Source organism: Rana temporaria, chromosome 9 (genome assembly GCF_905171775.1).
Source record: "Rana temporaria chromosome 9, aRanTem1.1, whole genome shotgun sequence".
NCBI lineage: Eukaryota > Metazoa > Chordata > Amphibia > Anura > Ranidae > Rana > Rana temporaria.
In genome coordinates this window covers 6518217-6537793 of record NC_053497.1, presented here as the reverse complement: position 1 = coordinate 6537793, position 19577 = coordinate 6518217, and the positions used below count along the sequence as shown (strand labels likewise).

The following is a 19577-nucleotide window of genomic DNA, read 5'->3' as shown; positions in this document are numbered from 1 at the left end:
GCAGTACAGAGGCTTGGGATCTGGCTGAAACTGGTCTTATTTGTCCAACTGGAAAGGAGCATGGCGTAGCAACGTGTGTGTGTGTGTGGGGGGGGGTGGTCTCCAACTCCTCTCTGGTAAGAATAGCCTACTTGCCGGTCTCCAATGTGTTGGCTCTTGGTCTTTCCCTCTTTCTGCATCATGATTGAGAAATGCAGACGTTTGAAATAATATCCAACTGGAAAGGAGCACGGCATAGCAACAAAGAGTAGGTAGGTGGGGGGGTCCTCTCAGCTTACCAGTCTCCAGTGGGTTGGCTCCTGTTGGTTTCCCTGCTCAAGCTACTGGTTTCTGCACCATGGTGTGAGCAGTGCGGAGGTTTGGTATCTGGCTGGAACTGGTCGTATTTAGGCTACAGAAAGTGCCAACTGGTTAATTCCTGTGCCGCTATCACAGTAGCCATACAAAAGTTGGGAATTTGTGGGTGCTACGAAGTAACGGAGAAAAATGAGACCCAACATCAACAAACCTGAAGACCAGCCAATAGACAGCGGGCCAGTAGAGCGGGGTCCATTCCAAACTGTGGACTGCAAAGCCTTCCCTGAGCAAAAACATGTCATAGATAATATGATATGGTAGAGATAAAACGCATGGTGTGACACTTTTTAGGGGGATTTATTTAATTGCAGCTATGAGCAAAGAACTTGCGTACATAAATATTGTTCATACGCGGCCGTACATGCGTTGGGGTATAGACTGCAAATACAAATGATGAATCTAATTTTTGAAATATTTCTCCGTATTTACGCTGCTTTTTTCTTTTTCTGTTCTATAGTGAAATCTGATATGGCCAATACGCAGTAATTTCATGGATGAATTACAATTTTTGTGACCTAAACAATCTTCCTGGTAAGTGTCCTTTTTACTATACATTATTTTTTTTTGTACTACTTTGCACTGTGTTTTTTATTTTTTTTTATAGAGGAAGTCCAATTCTTTTTTGCATTCTATAAGTGAATTGACGGGCGGTGGCTTTTATCGATCTAGCTGGACGTCACATGACGTCCGGGGGGGGGGGTAGCAATCGGTGGTGCGTTGTGTCCCTCAAGCACAACGATCACGGTAAATCGCCTATGACGTGTAAAAAGGAAATTTTGGTTATTGGCATTCCTCTCCTCACACTGACAGCGCGTGAGGAGAGCCGATAAGTGCCTTTGAGTGCCCGCCGGTGGTGCCTTTGAGTGCCCGCCGGTGGTGCCTTTTTAGTGCCCGCCGGTGGTGCCTTTTGAGTGCCCGCCGGTGGTGCCTTTTGAGTGCCCACCGGTGGTGCCTTTTGAGTGCCCGCCGGTGGTGCCTTTTGAGTGCCCGCCGGTGGTGCCTTTGAGTGACCTCCGGCGGTGCCTTTGAGTGACCTCCGGCGGTGCCTTTGAGTGACCTCCGGCGGTGCCTTTGAGTGACCTCCGGCGGTGCCTTTGAGTGACCTCCGGCGGTGCCTTTGAGTGACCTCCGGCGGTGCCTTTGAGTGACCTCCGGCGGTGCCTTTGAGTGACCTCCGGCGGTGCCTTTGAGTGACCTCCGGCGGTGCCTTTGAGTGACCTCTGGCGGTGCCTTTCAGTGCCCACTGGTGGTGCCTATCAGAGAGCGGAGGGACACTGCAGATGTCAATTTGTGCCTCGCTGTAAACCCGTGGCGCAACAGCGAGGCACAATATGTCAAATATGGTGTCCCTCCACTGTTTGCATAGCATTAAATTGTACCCGAGCAATGGTATCGCTCCTGTCGGGAAAAAAAAGAAAGACCTCCTACGATGCGCACATGTGCTATGGTGATGTCACTCCAGCTGATCGGCAACTCAGCTGGGGTGCCTTTCCGTTCTGCGTATGCGCGGGCACTTTTCAACGGTGGGCACAAATCGATTGAACACTGGTAAACGGCTTTCCTCGGTTTTTTACTGACAGGGAAAGCTAAACATCCCTTGTAATAGGAATAGTGTGTGACAGGTCCTCTTTATGGAGAGATGCGGGGTCAATAAGACCTCCCCCTCCCCCCACATCTCTCCTCCAGGCTTACAAGCATGAAATCGGTGAAAAAAAAATCACAGATCAAATGCCGACAGACGCGATTGCGGCTTTGTTTACTTCCGGGTACCGGGCGTGACGTCATAACGTCGCGCCCGGGCCTCCGACGGTCATAGAGATGACTGGTGACCATCTGGTCACCAGTCATCTCTATGGTTTCCAGGCAACGCTGACCGATTCGCTCTCCCGGCCCCCGATGGCCACCCTAAAAAAAGAAATAATAATAATTATAATATATGAAATTGCCAAAAACGCTCAATTTTTTTAAAATTTTAAAAAATGTTAGCCTTTTTGGCAATTTTATATATTATTATTATTGTTGTTTTTTTTTTTTTAGGTGGACTTCCACTTTAAGTGGTTAAATTATTTTGGGTGACCGTGGTCCTGGTGAGGTTAGGTTGGCTGATATGACAGTTGGGAGAGGTCCTTTTTTTGTTCCCGGTGTCTCGGCATGAAATGTAACACCAGAAATATAACGGCACTTTTTTTTAGTGTTTTTTTACATTTACGGCTTGCGTAGTCGCACGTCGCCTTTTTTTTTTTTCCCGCATTATCGGCTTTACACGTTGTCACGTCGCTCCATTCACACTCCCCCACAGTATTCCTGCTACTGTATAATAATAATAATACTCCTCCCGAAAAATCCTTTCATTGCCTTCATCCGGAGGCTTTAATTTTGTGAGTAAATGGATGGCTTGATGTGTGAATTATATTACTTTTCAAGTTTTTGGCACTTGTGAAAAATTGTTATAAATTAGAAATGCTTTGAAAAATAATAGCGTGTGTGTTGTTTTTTTTTTATTTTTATTTATTTTTATTAATTTTTGAAACTTCCTAGAAAGTGCAGAAAACCGAATGAGACATCAATGAAATCCATATTTGTTGTGATCACCCTTTTGCCTTTAACCACCTCAGCCCCGGACCATTTTGTAGCTAAAGGACCAGGCCACTTTTTGCGATTTGGCACTGCGTCGCTATAACTGACAATTGTGCGGTCATGCGACGTGGCTCCCAAACAAAATTGTTCCTCCCACTGATACCAATGATGGGACACTATTCCTCCCACTGATACCAATGATGGGGCACTATTCCTCCCACTGATACCAATGATGGGGCACTATTCCTCCCACTGATACCAATGATGGGACACTATTCCTCCCACTGACACCAATGATGGGACACTATTCCTCCCACTGACACCAATGATGGTACACTATTCCTCCCACTGATACCAATGATGGGACACTATTCCTCCCACTGATACCAATGATGGGACACTATTCCTCCCACTGATACCAATGAGGGGACACTATTCCTCCCACTGATACCAATGATGGGACACTATTCCTCCCACTGACACCAATGATGGGACACTATTCCCCCCACTGATACCAATGATGGGACACTATTCCTCCCACTGACACCAATAATGGGACACTATTCCTCCCACTGACACCAATGATGGGACACTATTCCCTCCACTGATACCAATGATGGGACACTATTCCTCCCACTGACACTAATAATGGGACACTATTTCTCCCACTGACACCAATGATGGGACACTATTTCTCCCACTGACACCAATGATGGGACACTATTCCCCCCACTGACACCAATGATGGGACACTATTCCTCACACTGACACCAATGATGGGACACGATTCCTCTCATGAACAACAATTGGAATCAAAGTTTGACCCATTAGTCCTCAATGGGAACTTATCTGAGAGGCAGAAATTGCCAAATGCTGAAGGTACCCCTGGCAACCTCCTGGAGGAACCCCGGTTGAGTATCACTGTTCTAGACATTAGCTTGGTTTCCAGGACTTGTTTTGGAACCCTCAGTGATCGGTAGCTGTTCTCGGTTTTATAATATGAAACAAATACACTTCATGGTCGGGGCACGCTGCTTGGAAAATGCCGGACACTCAAACCCGGGATTTCCGTTACTCGGAAGCTTTAATTGATACAAGTAAGATAAATATCCCGTCCGGCGTTTATCTCTCTGTCCCAGTTTCTTCTTTCGTTACTTCCATTTGTTTCTCTTCGTAAAGATCTCCGAGATCCTCCGCACATGCCGGAAGAATTCAAGTTGTTTCCCTTTTTTTACTTTTTTAAACTTAAATCCGTTTTTTTTTAGACGTCATTTGTTAATGCAGCAATAAGAGATTCGATAACGAAGACGTCCTAAGTGCACGAGGCTTAATATTTAATACGCTAAAAGCATAGATTTAGTGCGTCGGCCAGCCTGGATTTGCAATATTTAGTAGAGTTTGCTTTTATCAAATACCATTCAATGCAACTTCCCTAACTGGAAATTTGTCGGGTATGTCCCAAGACGAAGGATTTGTTAAATGGAATCAGGCGGGTTCTTCGGAAAGGTCTGGTTTGGTGTACGCCGGTCAGTGTAGGCTTTTAACCGCTTCAGCCCCCCCGGACCATTTGGCTGGCCAAAGACCGGGCCACTTTTTGCAATTCGGCACTGCGTCGCTTTAACCACTTAAGACCCGGACCTTGAGGCAGCTCAAGGACCCGGCCAGGTTTTGCTATTCGGCACTGCGTCGCTTTAACAGACAATTGCGCGGTCGTGCGACGTGGCTCACAAACAGAATTGGCGTCCTTTTTTCCCCACAAATAGAGCTTTCTTTTGGTGGTATTTGATCACCTCTGCGGTTTTTATTTTTTGCGCTATAAACAAAAATAGAGCGACAATTTTGAAAAAAATGCAATATTTTTTACTTTTTGCTATAATAAATATCCCCCAAAATATATATAAAAAAAAAACATTTTTTTTCGTCAGTTTAGGCCGATACGTATTCTTCTACCTATTTTTGGTAAAAAAAAATCGCAATAAGCGTTTATCGATTTGGTTTGCGCAAAATTTAAAGCATTTACAAAAAAGGGGATAGTTTTTATTGCATTTTTATTATTTTTTTTTTACTACTAATGGCGGCGTTCAGCGATTTTTTTTTCATGACTGCGACATTATGGCGGACACTTCGGACAATTTTGACACACCATTGTCATTTTCACAGCAAAAAATGCATTAAAAATGCACAGATTACTGTGAAAATGACAATTGCAGTTCGGGAGTTAACCACAAGGGGGTGCTGAAAGGGGGTATGTGTGACCTCATTTGTGTTTCTAACTGTAGGGGGGGGTGTAGCTGTAGGTGTGACATCATTGATCGTGTTTCCCTATATCGGGGAACACACGATCGATGACAGCGCCACTGTGAAGAACGGGGAAGCTGTGTTTACACACACCTCTCCCCGTTCCTCAGCTCCGGGGACCGATCGCGGGACTCCATCGGCGATCGGGTCCGCGGTCCCGCGGTCACGGAGCTTCGGACCGGGTCGCGTGCACACGACCCCACGGCTGGGCTTAAAGAGCCATGTACGTAGATGTGCCCAGCCGTGCCATTCTGTCACTGCTTCCATTCCTTCTTCTGTTTGCCAAGAAGTGATGGGACCGGTTGCCATGATCTTCAATTTCAGGCCAGCTTTTGCGCTCTCCTCTTTTACCTTCAGTAACCCCTTTCCGCCCGGCCGCCATTTTGCTATAGGCTCCGTTATGCTGACTGGACGTCATATGACATCTTTCAGGATAACAGCCGGCTTGTGTGCGGGGGCGCGCAGCGGAGCGTTTCAATCTGACACACCGCAACACCGATCTCTGGTGGAGACTCTTTACCACATGATCAGCTGTGTCCAATCACAGCTGATCACGGTGTAAACAGGAAGAGCCGTGTATCTTCTTTTTCTTCGAGTAGAGGAAAGCTGATCGGCTGCTCTCCTGACGGGGGGTCTGCTCGGATTTATTATTATCGGGACAGCCCCCATGAGGATGCCCACCCAGCACCACAAGGGATTGCCACCACTGATAACTACCAGGTATGCCACTCTTGACCACCAGAGATGCCAATTTGTGCCAAAAAGGTATGCAAAGCAGTGTCCAAAAATGCCACACGGTGCCCATCAGTAATGCCTGCCAGTGCCTCCTTAACAGTAATGCCAATCAGTGCCACCCATGAGTGCCAATCAGTGCCACCTCATTGGTGCCACCCATCAGGGCCGCCTATGAGTGCCAATCAGTGCCACATATCAGTGCCCATCAGTGGCACCTCATTGGTGCCACCCATCAGTGCTGACTATGAGTGCCAATCGTGCCACATATTAGTGCTGCCTTATCCGTGCCCGTCAGTGAAGGAGAACAGGGCTCAAAATTTCAAGTCCTGAGCTACGAGCCAGGCCTCAAGGCGTACTCGCCACCAGCTGCCTTACCCAACCCCTACCATGTCTCGCCCCCAGACACGCCCTCATAAATTATCTCATGAAATGACACTTAAATGTTTTATGCAGTATTAAGTTATAAAAATAAATATTAACAACAAGTTATCCGTGCCCAAAAATGCAGCCTGCCCATGTCTACCAATGCAGCCAAGTGTCCCCAGTGCAGCCAAGTGTCCCCAGTGCAGCCAAGTGTCCCCAGTGCAGCCAAGTGTCCCCAGTGCAGCCTACCTGTGCTGAGTGAGAGAAGGAGAGGAGCCAGAGCCGGAGCCGCAGCCACCGCCGGAGCAGCCTGGTTGTTCAATACGTGGGGAACATGACCGTTTTCAGTTCAATAGCTGTGTTCCCTGCCGCGAGCCGCCATATACAGCCCCTCCCCCTTGTCCACAAAACTTTGATAGACAGATCACCCGTCCAATCCTGGGATGGGTGATCTGTCTATCAAAGTGCCTGGACAAGGGGGAGGGGCTGTATATGACGCTCGCCACGGGGAACACCGCTATTGAACTGAAAGCTGTCATGTTCCCCGCACTTTGAACAACCAGTCGGCGGCACCTCTCCTTGCTCGCCCCCCCCTGCTCCCAGGCAGCCCGCCCCACACTCGCCAGCCCTCAAAATTTACTCGCAAAATGCGAGCATGCAAGTGCAAATTTTGAGGGCTGAAGGAGAAAATGTATTTACAAAATTTTACAAAAGAAACCAAGAAACTTTTTTTTTTTTTTTCTTCAACATTTTCTGTCTTTTTTTATTTGTTTATAGAAAGAAAAAAAAACCCCAGTGATGATCAAATACCACCAAAAGAAAGCTCTATATGTAGGAACAAATAAAAAAAAAAATAGAATTCTAGTACAGCGTTGCATGACCGCGCAATTGTCATTTTAAAATGCGACAGCGCTGAAAACTGAAAATCGGCGTGGGCAGGAAGGGGGGGAAAGTGACCGGGATTGAAGGGGTTAAGAAAGTCTTCAGAGCTTTGTCAGGTTTTAAGGAAAAAAAAAAATAAACGTAAAAAAATAAACCCTTCTGATGGTAAACGCTCCTGCAACAATTACTTCAAATGCTTAAAATGCTTGCGGTGATGAAAGGCCTCATTACATGTGATTTTTGACAATCCGGCGATCAGTAATGCTGGGATGTATGTGGGGGGGGGGGGGTGTCTGTCTTGGAGGAGAGACTGCAAGTCAAAGTTGTATTCAATGAGTTAGAAGTCTGGGCTCCCTCTCTAATAATGGCGCTGTGCGTTGTGATACTTTGATACCCAGACAGCTTTTTAAACATTAACGAAATTACGGTATTTATAGGTAACGTGTACCATAGAAGCACCGGAGAACTAGCACCTCCACGTACCCCCCAGGATGTATGTAGCACACCCTGTCCTTCAGCCTTGCTGCTGCCCCCCTAAACCCCCCCCCCCCGTCTCCTTCACATTCGCCAACAATTCCTGAGCGTCAAATTGACAGCCGGGAATTGCTGTGTAAATACAGCAGCTGCTGCTGTCAAAAATGTTTTACCCGACGCAGTGTTTATAAACACCGTTCAGATGTGAGATATAGAAGAGTTACGTTGTTACTTCGGTATTTACTCTGTACACCTGGTATTCAGTGCATCCCCGTGTAAAGTAAACACGTCCTTCAGACGGGCATATGCAGTGTTACGCCCGTGTGGACAAGGCCTTAGAATGATCACCACTGCGGTCTCTGGATTCCTGTGTGCCGATTTCCCAAACTTCTGCCCGGAAACGCACACGCTGCACTTTTTTGAAAGTCTCTCTCTCAGCCCTCAAAGCACCCCCCACCCCCGGGGTCTACAGTTCCCACCATGCTAAGCAGGGCTTCTAATGAGGCAGTACAGCTGGCCCTTCTGTACTTGGCTTGGGCCCCATCATTTTAAAAGGTGGGGGGCCTGGGCACCTCTCGAGTAGGAGGGACAAGTGTACTGCCTTATTAATCCTTTTCCAGTTCCCCCTGCAGTGCTTGCCGGCTTCTCCTCCTCTCCTTCCCTCCGGCTGCACTGCAGGGGTCCTTGTCGGGTAGGCTGTACGGGGCCCCGTGGTTTCTAACAGTAGCCCTGATGCCAAGCGCAGTCACTCCCTGTGCAGCCATTCGGTCATGGCGCGGTCGCTCCCTGTGCAGCCATTGGCTCGTGGCGCAGTCGCTCCCTGTGCAGCCATTGGCTCGTGGCGCGGTCGCTCCCTGTGCAGCCATTGGCTCGTGGCGCAGTCGCTCCCTGTGCAGCCATTGGCTCGTGGCGCAGTCGCTCCCTGTGCAGCCATAGGCTCGTGGCGCAGTCGCTCCCTGTGCAGTCATTTGGTCATGGTGCGGTCGCTCCCTGTGCAGCCATTGGCTCATTGACCGGTCGCTCCCTGTGGAGCCATTGGCTCGTGGCGCAGTTGCTCCCTGTGCAGCCATTGGCTCGTGGCGCGGTCGCTCCCTGTGCAGCCATTTGGTCATGGTGCGGTCGCTCCCTGTGCAGCCATTGGCTCATTGACCGGCCGCTCCCTGTGGAGCCATTGGCTCGTTGCGCAGTCGCTCCCTGTGCAGCCATTGGCTCGTTGCGCAGTCGCTCCCTGTGCAGCCATTGGCTCGTGGCGCAGTCGCTCCCTGTGCAGCCATTGGCTCGTGGCGCAGTCGCTCCCTGTGCAGCCATTGGCTCATTGCGCGGTCGCTCCCTGTCCAGCCGGCTCTGGCCGACTCTGCACATCGGGAGCACACACAGGTGTCACCATAGGACCCTGCTAGGGCAAGTCGGAACTCGACATCAGGAAACAGGGCAGAGAAATGGGTGAGCCTGAACAGGAGAAAGGCAAAGCTTTCAAAGAAAAACAAGCAGCAGCTTACCTAAGTGTGGACATCTGCTGCAGAAAATTTAAAAAATAATTATAGTTTTTCTGTTACTATAAAATTATTATTTTCGTTAATTAAAATGTGTTCTTTAACCTCTAATTAACCTTTAATTTACCTTCATCAGCCCTAATTCACACCTTCTTCCCCTTCTCCCGTTGGCTATTATTTTGGTTCTATTTTTCTAACTTACTCTTTTGTTATGTTAATATTTTTAACTTCACATTAAAAAGGTGCAACGCTGACTTTTATTTTTTTTTTTTTATCCAAAATAAATCAAACTTGTCCAAAGACAAGACCTTGTCCAGGGAATGAGAGCTGAAGTAGCGTAAATGCACATAAGCCATCATATATTGGGTGACACATTTGCCTGTTCTAGAAGAAAATATACAAACATCTGATTTTTATTTTATTTATTTTTCTTTCCATGCAAATGCTAATTTAATTAATGGTCACCTCTATGGTTTAAGCAGAGCCAATAGTTTCTAATGATTTCCTATAGAGATCTGCAGAGGTCCTTTGCCTAAATCTATATTTGCTGAAGATGCAACAAACTCCTTTATTTACAGTTACCCTCGACATTTACAGGCTTGACTGCCTCCATGTATAAAGTGTCCTGTTGGTATAAGAATGTATTTTTATATACAAATTTACGAAAACGTTACGAACTTGGATTTAGCTAATGTGGTATAAAGTAAAAAAAAAAAAAAATGTTATATTTAAGTGTAAAAAGCATTCTGGAACATGAATCTAACTAAAATGGCCCCCCTGCATCAATTAAAAAAAATAGTGTTCTACCTATGCCCATGGCCTAGGCTTCTCGCCAATAGGGTTTAGGTCTGGAAACATGCTTGGCCAGTTCATCACTTTTACCCTCTGCTTCTTTAGCAAGGCAGTGGTGGTCTTGGTGGGGGGTTGGGGTTGTTATCATGTTGGAATACTACCCTCCGGTCCAGTCTCTGAAGGGAGGGGATCATGCTCGGCTTCAGTTTATCCCAGTACAAAGTTGGCATTCATGGTCCCCTCAATGATCTGTAGCTCCCCAGTGCCAGCAGCACTCATGCAGCCCCAGACCATGACACCCCCACCGCCATGCCTGACTGTAGACAAGACAAACTTGTCTTTGTCCTCCTCACCTAGTTGCCGCCACACACGCCTGACACCAAATACGTTTATCTTGGTCTCATCAGACCACAGGACACCGTTCCAGTAATCCATGTCCTTAGTCTGCTTGTCTTCAGAAAACTGTTTCCGGCTCTTTCTTGTGCATCATCTTTAGAAGAGGCTTCCTTCTGGGATGACAGCCGTGCAGACCAATTTGATGCAGTGTGCGGCGTATGGTCTGAGCACTGACAGGCTGACCCCCCCACCCCTTCGACGACAACTATGCAGACCAATACTTTTGTGAGATACTGTAGCTGAGGCTGTCAATCTTCTGTGTGCTGGAGATAAAAGGTTGGGGGTCGGGGACATCTCTCAGGATTGCTTGGTGTCACATTAGACTGTCAGAAGTGACTAATGCAGATAGCAGAGGGAGGGAGAAGGGATCACAGAGAAACCGCACTAGGTGCTCTGGATTGAGGCAAGTACACACCATAGAGGGATATGCTTTGTTCACTTTTTTCATTTTAGAGGTTTACAATAACTTTAAAGTGCACCCGCTGCACTGATGCATATGTAGGCTACACTGATGGGAATTGGTTAATCACTGACACAAAAATAACAGGATATATAGCTGTATAAACCCAGGCAAGGCTTCGGCTGAATCTAGTTCCATCTAATTAAAATGATGAGTTGGTAACCCTCGTTTTAATAAAGTTCCCTGCTAGAGACAGGCGATGCCGAAAAACTGTCACGTCTCTGGCAACAGGTACGGGCGCCCTTCATGAATAAAGCACCCGTGTCCTATTCAGAGGGAAATGACTTCCTCTTTCCCAATAATTGTCCTATTTAAGGGGAAGAAAAGGGTAATTGATGTCAGCAAAGTTCATCTCCATGTATGAGGCCGTTGAGTGCTTTTTGACAGATTCTATAACTCCTTTGTCTCTTTAGTTACCTTTATAGTGGAGGTTGCATTATCCTTTTTATATAATTCACACATTTTATAGAGCAGAAAATATTGTTTCCTTAGTGAAGCGCCTTTCTTATCCAGACAGGTTTTATTAGTCGGCGGCCGCTCTGAATTCCATCATGGAACAGCTTTACTTGTCACACAAGTCCGCTCAATTAGTCTCTAAATGGAGGGACATCTCTACCCAGGATCGGGGAATTTTCCATATATTTGTCACTTGTAATACCAAAGGCTGGAGAAAAGGCTTACAGTTGGTGCAAGTCATCTCTGCAGTAGCCATACACTTGGAGAGTTAAATTATTCCCCCCCCCCCCCCAACTTAAAGCGGGAGTTCACCCGCAAAAAAATGTTTAAGATTAGATTCATGCTCATTTTGTGAAGAGGAATCGGGTAGTTGTTTTAAAATCGAAGCAGTACTTACCGTTTTAGAGAGCGATCTTCTCCGCCGCTTCCGGGTATGGTCTTCGGGACTGGGCGTTCCTTCTTGATTGACAGGCTTCCGACGGTCGCATCCATCGCGTCACGAGTAGGCGAAAGAAGCCGAACAGCGGTGCTTACCGACAGGGACACATTTAGGGCGGAAGCGACATCATAATTTGAATCGCATAACAGCAGTACAAATGGCGCTTGAGATATACAGAGAAGGAAACCATCCTAAAACCATCCTCGGTCTGGAGCTCCATGGAAGATTTATCCTCATGGGGTGAGGATGGTCATGAGAAAAGTGAGGGATCCGCCCAGAACTACATGGGAGGAGCTTGTGAAGGATCTCAAGGCAGTTGGGACCACAGTCACCAAACACACCATTGGTAACACAATACCGCCATTGGATTGAAATCCTGCAGCACCCGTAAGGTCCCCTCCTCAGGAAGACACAAGTACAGAACGTCTGACGTCTCCCAATGAACTTCTAAATGATTCAGAGAAGATCGGGAGAAAGTTCTGTGGTCAGATGAGACCAAAATTAAGCTCTTTGGCATCAACTTGACTCAGGCCCCGTACACACGACCGATTTTCTCGGCAGAATCCAGCAAGAAACTCGATGGGAGACGTATTCTGCCGAGAAAACCTGTCGTGTGTACACTTTTCGCAGAGAAACCCGTCGGGAAACTCATCGAGCCAAATAGAGAGCATGTTCTCTATTTCCTCGTTGGGCAATGGGAAAATTTGGCTCGACAAGTTTTCTGACAGCCGAACAAGGAACTCGTAGAGCAAAACGATGTGTTTTCCCCGTTGAGTTTCTCAGTCGTGTGTACGGGGCCTCACTGTGTTTGGAGGAAGAAAAACGCTGACTATGACCCTAAGGCTGCATTCACACCTAAGCGACAAAACGCCCGACGCGGGACGCTTCTGTCGCTAGAGGGGAGAATTCCCATTGCCGTCTATGGAGATGGTTCACATCTCATAGACGCGCAACGCCTGTCGCCTGAAAAAAAGTCCCGGACCCTTTTTTTCACGCGACAGGCGCGTTTTCCCATAGACAGCAATGGGAATACTTTAGAAAAAAAAAAAGAAACATTTGTAATCGCGGCAAATCTGCCGCTACACGCGTACGCGGCTGTCGCTTAGGTGTGAATGCAGCCTAAGAACTCCATCCCTACAGCCAGTCATAGAGGCAGAAACATGATTCTTCTGGGGCGTTTCTCTGCTAAACGTCCAGGCCGACTTTGCCGCATTGAGGAGCCAATGGACAGGGCCCCATGTATTGTAAAATCTTGGAGGAGAACCTTCTTTCCTCAGCCAGAACACTGAAGACGGGTCATGGATGGGTCTTCCAGCATGACCATGACCCAAAACATAACACCAAGGTAACAAAGGAGTGGCTGAAGAAGAAGCACATTAAGGTCATGGAGTGGCCTAGCCAGTCTCCAGACCTTAATCTTATAGAAAATGTATGGAGGAGCTGAAACTTCGAGTTGTCAAGAAACCTTAAGGATTTAGAGAAGATATGTAAAGGAGAGGAGTAAAATCCCTCCTGAGATGTGTGGAGATCTGATCACCAACCACAAGAAACGTCTGACCTCTGCGCTTCCCAACAAGGGTTTCTCCACCAACAACTTAGGGGATCAAATACTTATTTTACTCACTGAACTGCGACTCAACTTATTTATATTGTGTGTTTTGTTTTTTTTCTAGCTTTTTGGTTGATATTCTGTCTCTATCATATAAAATACACCGATGATAAAAAATATAGGCCGGGATTCACAAAGCACTTGCGCCGACGTATCTGTGCGCCGTGCCCACAAAACTAGATACGCCTGAAAATAGGCTTCATCCGACCGACGTAACTTTCCTACGCCGGCGTATCGTGGGCGCATATTTACGCTGGACGTATTTGGTGCTCCCATTGATTTTCTTTTCAAATATGTAAATGAGGGAGATACGCCGATTCACGAACGTATGTGCGCCCGGCGCATGCTATACGCGGTTTGCGTAAGTCGTACGTCCGGCGTAAAGTTAAGCCCCATAAAGGAGGTGTAACTCAGCAGCAGACATGCAAAGGGCTGCACCAGGGAACTCAAGCCGTCGTATTTTACGTTGGACGTGAATATGGCTGGGCGTAGGTTACGTTCACATCGTAGGCAGTGATTCGACGTATCTTAGGCAGTTGTTTCGACGTGATTCTGAGCATGCGCACTGCATCCCACGGGACGGCGCATGCGCCGTTCGTTATATGTATCTGTCTGGCACTCGGCCCATCATTTGCATGGGGTCACGCCTCATTTGCATGTCTCACGCCCACTTCCACCCACGCCGACTTGCGCTTTAGAAACCCAGCGCAGATTTGAGAGCAAGTGCTTTGTGAATTCGGTGCGTGCCTCTCTGCGTCGGCGTAGCTTAAAAAAGATACGCTACGGCGGCATAAATATGCGCCGATGTATGTGGATCCGGGCCAAAGACCCTTAATTTCTATGTAAGTGGGCAAACTTGCACATAACACACGATAACGCCCGGTACCTGTGACCACCTACATCCCGGGAGGACTTGATCCAGACACATGCCAGAGGCACGGACACCCTTGTTTTCCTGACCTACTTCTATCGTTTCCTACAGAGGTGGAGGAGAGGTGGATGCTGGTGAAGAGTGAATGTCGGCACAAGGCCAAGAATAAAATTGGTTCAGGAAGATAAATGAGACTTTTTTTTATTTTTAGTTCTTTTGACAGTTCTCTGTAATGTGAAGATTTACCTGCGCAGGCTTGTGCTGCAGACTCTGGGAGCTTTCCATTACACTCTAATTAGGGGCGTCATCCGAATATGTGAACGCTGTGTAATTGGTGCTTTTAACCACTTGCCTAGCGGGACGTTTTTAAAAATGTTAAAATCAGTTTTTTGTTTTTTTTTATGTATTTTTTTTTTATGCTAGAAATTACTCTACACCCACAAACATTGGTATAATTTCTAAAAGCAGGGACACGGGAGAAAAAAATTAAGGTAGTTGCAATTTTTTATGTTGCATGTCACCACTGTTTATCAAACTCGTATTTTCAGGAAAAGAATACACTATAAAACAAACAAAATTTTACCCAATTTTTGATTAAATATAAAAGATTGGGCTGTGGTGAGCAAATGAATACCAAACATGTCAAAATTTAAAATTGCATGTGCCTGTAAAATTGCCAAAAAAGATGGTCCCTAAGGCCCCATGCACACGAGACGCTGCTAAACTCGAGTTCAGAGGCATTTGGGCATTTTTTTCAACTGCCCCTGAACACATTTAATGTTATCCTATGTGTCCATGCACACGATCACGTTTTTTGGCGTTTCAAAGCAGTTGGGTTTAGGGCCGTTTTTCCAAACCCAAAATTTTGGGTTCAGAAGCTTTCAGCTTTTGCGGTTTAGACGCAAATCGTGTCAAAACTCGGCACAAATAGTTTGATTCTGAGCTTGGGGAGGGTCTACAGTGTTTTGGGGATAAACGCTGACAGCCGCAAATCGCGGTAAAACGCCGCGCAATTCGCGGCAAAAACGGTGTTTTAAATGCCGGTTTTTGCCTTTGAAAAGCTGAGATTAGAGGCGTTTGTAATAGCGTCTTGTGTGCATGGGGCCTAAAATGCTTCATAGTTATAGATAACTCTATCTACTTTAAACTAACTTATTTTTATTTTTTATGTATTCTACAAAAATGTTATATATATATATATATATATATATATATATATATATATAATCTCTTCCCTTCCCTCCCTGTTTTTTTATATATGACCCCTCCCTCCTTTCCCTTCCCTGTTTTTTTTTATATATAACCCCCCCTTCCCTTCCCTTCCCTTCTCTTCCCTTCCCCCTCCCCTTCCCCTTCCCTTCCCTTCCCCCTCCCCTACTTCCTTCCTCTCTCCTCTCTCCTCTCTCCTCTCTCCTCTCTCCTCTCTCCTCTCTCCTCTCTCCTCTCTCTCTTCTCTCTCCTCTCTCCTCTCTCCTCTCTCCTCTCTCCTCTCTCCTCTCTCCTCTCTCCCCTCTCCCCTCTCCCCTCTCCCCTCTCCCCTCTCCCCTCTCCTCTCTCCTCTCCCCCCTCCCCCCCCTCTCTTCCCTCCCCTCTTCTCTCTCCTCTCTTCTCTCCCCTCTCTCCTTTCTCCTCTCTCCCTCTCTCCTCTCTCTCTTCTCTCTTCTCTCTTCTCTCTTCTCTCTCCTCTCTCCTCTCTCTTCTCTCTTCTCTCTCTCTCTCCTCTCTCCTCTCTCCTCTCTCTCCTCTCTCTCTCTCTCTCCTCTCTCTCTCTCCTCTCTCCTCACTCCTCGCTCCTCTCTCCTCTCTCCTCTCTCCTCTCTCCTCGCTCCCCTCTCCCCCCCCCCCTTTCCCCTCCTCCCCTCCCCCCCCCCCCCCCTCCCTCCTCCCCTCTCCCTCTCTCCCCTCTCCCCTCTCCCCTCTCCCTCTCCCCTCTCCCCTCTCCCCTCTCCCCTCTCCCCTCTCTCTCTTCTCTCTTCTCTCTCTCATCCCTCCTCTCTCATCTCTCCTCTCTCATCCCTCCTCTCTCTTCTCTCCTCTCTCTCCTCTCTCCTCTCTCCTCTCTCCTCTCTCCTCCCTCTCCTCTCTCCTCTCTCCTCTCTCCTCTCTCCTCTCTCCTCTCTCCTCTCTCCTCTCTCCTCTCTCCTCTCTCCTCTCTCCTCTCTCCTCTCTCCTCTCTCCTCTCTCCTCTCTCCTCCCTCCCTCCTTGCCTCGTCCCTCCTCTCCTCCCTCCCTCTCTCCTCTCTCCTCCCTCCCTCCTTGCCTCGTCCCTCCCTCCTTGCCTCGTCCCTCCTCTCCTCCCTCCCTCTCTCCTCTCTCCTCCCTCCCTCCTTGCCTCGTCTCTCCTCTCTCCTCTCTCCTCCCTCCTCCCTCCTCCTCTCTCCTCTCTCCTCCCTCCTCTCTCCTCCTCTCTCCTCCCTCCTCCCTCCTCCTCTCTCCTCTCTCCTCTCTCCTCCCTCCCTCCTTGCCTCTCCTCCCTCCTCCCCAACAATTGCTTTTTTTTTTACCAAAAGTATGTAGAATACGTATCTGCCTAAACAGAGGAAAAAAATATTATTTTTTATCGATTTTTTTTTTTGGGGGGGGGATATTTATTATAGCAAAAATGTCGCTCTAAATTTGTTTATAGCGCAACAAAAATAAAAACCGCAGAGGTGATCAAATACCACCAAAAGAAAGCTCTATTTGTGGGGGGGGGGGGGAAAGGACGCCAATTTTGTTTGGGAGCCACGTCGCACGACCACGCAATTGTCGGTTAAAGCGGCGCCGTGCCGAATCGCAAAACAAAGGGGCCCCCGGTCATTGGGCCGCCAAATCCTCCGGGGCTGAAGTGGCTAATCACCCCCCCTATTCCTGAAGAGTGAGAGAGCCTGGGAACCCACAGCAATGGCAGGGATGGGGGGAGGTTGAAGGGCACCTTCAGAGCCCCATTAAGGTAAACCGCCGTAATCACTTTTACCTGAAATCCCCTTGCGGCTTCTAAAAAAATCAATACGTAGCTCAGGGCTGGAGCCGTGAGCTTGCATTAACCCCTCGAATACCAGGCCTTGTATCCATGTACAGTACATTGGTAGACATTTTAAAGGGGTTAAAAAAAATGAGCGCCGCGTCCTGCAGCTATTTGTGTGTCTGAACACAATAGATGGATTTCCTGCCGGTCTGATTGTGAAAACACTTCACCGAATGGGCAGCACATCATAAGAAGCTTATACGTGTTTTACTGATTTGTTTTTCGAAGACGCCGTTCCGCTTCCAAATGTATTCTGTAATTTCGGAGCCGACCGCTTTTTTTTTTTTTTTAATCCAGTCAGCAGACTGGGAAATTCATGGTTAGAGTGGAATTATGTGACCGTAAATAGAGACAGTTCCTGGGAATTATCTGACTGTGAATAAAACAACGTGAAATCTTCATCAGAGGAGCGATTTTGTTCACCAATCTTCGGTAGAGCTGCACGATTAATCGTTAAGAATCGAGATCGCGATTCCCCCCCCCCCCCTCACGATCTTAACAAAGAATTTTCCCGATTCTCTGCTCAAGCCCCCGACAGCTGTCAAAAAAAAAAAAACAGGCAGTCTGCCAAGTTTCACATCATTCCTCAGCTGCTGAGCGAACTGTAATCATTGTAACATTTTGTTCTTTAGATCAAAGGATTGTACCACTTAAGCCCCAGACAGTTTTGGTGGGCACTTTTTGCGATTTCGGCACTGCTCACGATTAATCGTTAAGAATCGAGATCGCGATTCTTCCCCCCCCCCCCTCACGGTCATAACAAATAATTTTCCCGATTCTCTGCTCAAGCCCCGACAGCTGTCGAAAAGACACAAAAAAAAAGACTGACAAGTTTCACAACATTCCTCAGCTGCTGAGCGAACTGTAAACATTGTAACATTTTGTTCTTTAGATCAAAGGATTAAACCGCTTTAACCCGCTTAAGCACCAGACCGTTTTGGTGGGCTCTTTTTGCGATTCGGCGCTGCTCACGATTAATCGTTAAGAATCGAGATCGCGATTCCCCCCCCCCCCCCCCCCTCACGATCTTAACAAAGAATTTTCCCGATTTTTTTTTTTGCTCATGCCGACAGCTGTCAAAAAAACACAAAAAAATATTAAACAGGCAGTCTGCCAAGTTTCACAACATTCCTCAGCTGCTGAACGAACTGTAAACATTGTAACATTTTGTTCTTTAGATCAAAGGAATGAACCGCTTGAGCCCCAGACCGTTTTGGTGGGCACTTTTTGCGATTCGGCACTGCTCACGATTAATCGTTAAGAATCGAGATTAAGATTCTTCCCCCCCCCTCACGATTATCGCTAAGAATCGAGATCGCAATTCTCCCCCCCCCCCCCCTTACGATCTTAACAAAGAATTTTCCCGATTCTCTGCTCAAGCCCCGACAGCTGTAAAAAAAACACACAAAAAAAAAACAGGCAGTCTGCCACGTTTCACAACAGTCCTCAGCTGCTGAGCGAACTGTAAACATTGTGGGCCGGATTCACATACAATGGCGTATCTGTCCGGCCCGCGTTAACGTATCTCCGATACGTTACGCCGCTTTAACTTTGGCCGCGAGTTCTTTATTCACAAATAACTTACGCCCTTTAGTTACGGCAGCGTAACGTATGTGTTGCGGCGTAAGGCCGCGTAATTCAAATGGGGATGTAGGGGGCGTGTTTTATTTAAATTTTGGTTGACCCCGCGTTTTTTACGTTCTGTTTGAATGGCGCATGCACCGTCCTTAAAATATCCCAGTGTGCATTGCTCTAAATGACGTCGCAAGGACGTCATTGGTTTCGACGTGAACATAAATTACGTCCAGCCGTATTCGCGAACGACTTACGCAAACGACGTAAAATTTCAAAACTCGGCGCGGGAACGACGGCCATACTTAACATTAGCTACCCCTCATATAGCAGGGGTAACTATACGCCGGAAAAAGCCGAACGCAAACGACGTAAAAAAAAAGCGCCGGGCGGTCGTTTGTTTCTGAATCGGCGTAAATCCTCATTTGCATATTCGTCGCATAAAAATACGGAAGCGACACCTATCGGCCAGCTGGGAATCGCAGCCTAAGATCCGACGGTGTAAGACACTTACACCTGTCAGATCTTAGTGATATCTATGCGTAACTGATTCTATGAATCAGTCGCATAGATACGACCGTCGGAACTCAGGGATACGACGGCGTATCAGGAGATACGCCGTCGTATCTTCTTTCTGAATCCGGCCCTGTAACATTTTGTTCTTTAGATCAAAGGATTGAACCGCTTAAGCCCCAGACCGTTTTGGTGGGCACTTTTTGCGATTCGGCACTGCTCACGATTAATCGTTAAGAATCAAGATCACAATTTTTTTTCCCCCTCACGATTATCGTTAAGA

The 19577-nt window shown here is 47.3% G+C and overlaps 1 protein-coding gene across 6 annotated transcripts in view; it reads left to right on the top strand.

Annotated features, from left to right (window-relative positions):
- Positions 1–19577, top strand: part of LOC120913053 (spermatid perinuclear RNA binding protein) — a 219559-nt gene that overhangs the window by 37526 nt on the left and 162456 nt on the right. For all 6 annotated transcript variants that reach the window (XM_040322733.1, XM_040322736.1, XM_040322734.1 and 3 more), the window contains exon 2: positions 815–888. The gene's annotated coding sequence lies outside the window, so the exon portion shown is untranslated. The remainder of the gene's footprint in view (positions 1–814; positions 889–19577) is intronic.